Below are 4476 nucleotides of genomic sequence, written 5' to 3'. Positions count from 1 at the left end.
TTTTTCTTCGAGTTTTTCTGAATTTATTTCTAAATCGGCCCTTACTAATAACTGTTGCTGATTTTAGTAACTTATATCTACCAGAAGTTCAATGTATTTATATACTTCTGCTCTTTTCTGGACATCATTTATAGTTCAGTGGCTATAATTCAATCATTCTTAAATGATTATTAATTTTTGGTAAATTAGCTGATTAACTGAAGTCAATCTAAAAATTAAATTTAATAAATCTTCTTAAGTATTGATTTCTATTGTTAATAGTCTGAAGGACTGTTAGTCAAGACAGTCATATATAATAGTATTTTATAAAAATATTGGAAACAAAAAATCTGCAAGCACAAAGGTCATCAACTTAAGGAAGGAAGATCTTCTGTAAATGTAATGCTACAAGAAATGCATACTCTAACTGAGGAAAAAGTTAGGACACCCTACTCCCTAATAGCTAGTGTTACCCCCTTTGGCTGAAATAACCGCAGTGAGACGCTTCTTGTAGCTATCTACCAGTCCGACATCGGTCTGAAAAAAGTTTGTCCACTCCTCGATGCAGAATTCTGTGAGATATTTGAGAGGTTTCTTGCATGTACAGCCTGTTTTAAGTCACCCCACAGCATCTCAATGGGATTAAGATCTGGGCTTTGGCTTGGCCATTCCAGGACTCTCCATTTCTTAGTTTTCAGCCAGTCCTTGATGGATATACTGGTATGTTTTGGGTCATTGTTGTGTTGCAGGGTCCAGTTCTGCTTCAGCTTTAATTTTCTTACAGATGGACTCGCATGTTCCTCAAGCACCCTCTGATGCATAGTAGAATTCATGGTGGATTCTATGATTGTGAGCTGTCCAGGTCCTGCTGCAGCAAAGCAGTCCCAAACCATAACACTTCTACCTCCACGCTTCACAGTTGGTATGAGGTTCTTTTCCTGGAATGCTGTATTTGGTTTATGCCAAACATGTCCTCTGTTCTGGTATCCAAATAATTCAATTTTGGACTCATCTGTCCAAAGAACATTATTCCAGAAGTCCTGGTCTTTGTCCACATTCTCTCTGGCAAACTTCAGTCTGGCCTTGATGTTTCTCTTAGAGAGCAAAAGTTTTCTCCTTGCACACCTCCCATGCAAGTCAAACTAGTGCAGTCTCTTTCTGATTGTAGAGGCATGCACTTTCACATCAACAGTAGCCAGAGCCTGCTGTAGGTCCCGTGATGACATTTTAGGGTGTTTGGAGACCTCTTTTAGCATCTTGCGGTCTGCTCTCGGGGTGAACTTGCTTGAACGACCAGACCTGGGCTTTTTGGCAGTTGTTTGAAAGCCCTCCACTTGTTGACTATTTTCCGGACAGTGGAATGGCTGATTTCAAAATTTTTGAGATCTTTTTAAATCCCTTACCAGACTCATAAGCTGCTACAATTTTCTTTCTGAAGGCCTCAGACAGCTCTTTTGCTCTCACCATGGTGCTCACTCTCACTTCAACAGTCAGGAACACACCAAACTAAATGTATGAGGTTTAAATAGGGCAAGTCTCATTTAAAATGCTGAATAACGATCTTCTGATCATATGCACCTGGTGTGATACACCTGTGTGTGAGTTGAGCCATTTTAAGTGGGAATAAATGTGGGGGTGTCCTAACTTTTTCCTTAGTTAGAATATGCATTTTTGTAGAATTACATTTACAGAAGATCTTGAAAAGTCTTTTCTTCAGTTCTAATTGTTTAGTTATATTCTTATAATCTCTCAGTATTGTTAAAATTGAGATTAAATATCTATATATCCAAAAATGTTACAAAAATGCACAGGCTTTTATAGGGTGTCCTAACATTTTCACATGACTGTATATTATAACAGTTTAATATAAATGATTGTCATTAAAGCTTTTACATAGTATACAAGTTATAGAAAATAAAGTTCCATGGAAGATGAAGCTTATTCCATTTTGCTAAGCTACACCAATATATTAGTTTTATGATAGACTTACTGTAAGTGGTTTCAAGTTTCGACTTAAATTTAAGCTTAATAATTGATAATTACTACAACTTGATAATCTGTTGTTAAAGACAGACTAAATGCTTATGATTCTAGGCTGAATTTCTTATCTGTTTCCAGAGTTTAAATATTGTGTTTCATATGTAGCATATATGAAAGACTTTTTTTCTTATATGGTTATATATATCAGTTTGAGTCTGTAGAATCAAGAATGTCTTTAGTTTACACATTTTATCTGACAATAGTACTGTACACTAGATCTGGTTCTTTATTCAAAATTCCCATATAACTTAAGCACCATGAACCATGTTACATATATGCCCTAATGCTACACCTTTAAATATGTTTTCAGGTCATGGAACTGCTTAGTCCTAACCTTTTTATTTTTCTCCATTTCACTTACATAAAGTGTCTTTCAAAGTGAGTGGTAGCTATCTCATACTGTTTCTTCTCGGTGTGGATTCCTACATGCTGAGGGGACCTCCCAGGGAAAGGTTTTGTTCTTTCAGCTTACCCCCTCTGGGATCTAAACATCCACCCACATCTTTGTCATTCATGGTGCCCCGTGAAGGGGAGGAGAGGATCCTGGTGGTTGAGGGGTCCAACCCTAACACACTACTCTGGCCCTGAATTCCTGTAGACGGGCAGCCTTGGGGTGGCCCCTTTGGGTTAATCGGCTGGTCCACTTGGGCTAGGGTCAACCAAGTACCAGTGTAGAATGTTCTTAACAGGTGTTGTGGACATTGTATCTGATACTGGTGTTTGGGTATAGTACTCACAAAACCCTAGCATTGCTGCAGTGTCCTTGTTTGGCATTATAGTGCATCCTCTCATAGGGCTCCATGGTGGGTACCAAAATATTCCTTTTTTTAATATGGATCCTCCAAATGAAAACTTAATAGTGAAAAAACAGTCCATAGTTAAACAAACATGTTTTGAAGATTCTCAGCAGCAATCTTCAGCATCTGTAACACCTGTTGTACCTCATTTTCTTTCAGACAAATCTTTAAGGCAAATTTCTCCATTTTTCATTCAGAAGGGACTAGAGGAACTTGCTGGCTCTCCAAAGTCAGTAAAGAAGCTTCGATCTGGTGATTAAGGTTACCTTAATTGCAGATTATGGCCTTACACTCCAAACCCTCTCTGATGTTTCCAGTATCAGCAGTTTGGTCAATGAAAGACATCATTTTGTGGTTCCTTGATGTGGGCTCATTGCAGTGGCAAGGACCATGATGCCTATGATTGTTAAATGGACCCTGATTGCATCAATTGAGGTGGCTCTCACCTGTCCTACTTTCATTCTTGCCCTAAATAGTTGGAATAAAAAGAGGTGCAGCATTTAAAAATGATTCATAACATTACTTATCCTAAGGCTCGAATGTTACTGTTCACCACTTCATTTCAGACATGCTGTTGCACTTCATTCCACTACTACAGTGGGAGTGCAGACGGATCTCTCTGTGCCTCCAAAATAATCCTTCTCAAACCAAATGAAGTCTTTTGACCTCTATGGTTAAAAAATTAATGAATCAACTTCAACACCCATCTCTGTCTCTTACATACATTTCAGCAAATCCCAAGATCCACGTTGATATTCACAGGAATAAGCTTGCCGATACTACAGCTAAATCTATCTGTTCTGGCACTATCACTGCTGTGCCTGTTCCATACATGGACTATGGTCCTGTATTTATGGCTTGGCTCCGTGCAAGATGTCAGTCGACTTGGAGTGAGCAGCATGAAAACAAGCTTTTCCAAATAAAACCCTATATTGGACTGTGGCAATTTTGCTTCTATAAGGATCAGAAAGAGGAAGTTGTTCTAACTAGACTACACACTGGCACAGTTTTTTAACTCATCATTTTCTTTTATCTGGAACTGATGCACCAGTGTGTAGTCTGGGTAACACTTAGGTCATAATAAGTTACATTTTACTTTCTTGCTCTCATTGAGAGTCATAACTTTCATGAATTTTACTAAATATACTTTAATTCTAACTTTTTACCAGATGTTTGGTGCAGATTGCCTAGTTGGTTTGTGCCATAAAACACCAAATTAACCAACCTCCTACTGTTTACTATTTTATCACATTCAGTATATATAGTACTTCTTACAATAAATAAAATCATGTATATGTTTATCTAGATTGCATTTTATTTCTTACTGCATTTTTTCTGGTGATTTGTTAACTACACTAGCTACTTCTCTAATGTAAGTGTTTACATTATTTCTTTAATAAAACTGCATAATTAAAATATAATCATTTCAATGGTTATATAATGTAATTTAAAATATGCAATAAAAAAAAACCAATTTCAATGTTACAGCTGTTCTAATATCATTTTAGAAGTATGAATATGAACTAAGATAACACCAGTTTACAAGTAAATTGCTATTTGAAAAAATCATATTTTTTAAGTTCTTATACTATAAGATAAAAACTAATTTTGTTTTTAACTGTCACACCACTGTTCTTCAAAATTAAGCAGTCATTATTTG

The sequence above is a fragment of the Tachypleus tridentatus genome, chromosome 1 (genome assembly GCF_004210375.1).
Source record: "Tachypleus tridentatus isolate NWPU-2018 chromosome 1, ASM421037v1, whole genome shotgun sequence".
Lineage (NCBI taxonomy): Eukaryota > Metazoa > Arthropoda > Merostomata > Xiphosura > Limulidae > Tachypleus > Tachypleus tridentatus.
The sequence above is the reverse complement of the archived record's forward strand: the minus strand, read 5'-3'. Positions refer to the sequence as shown.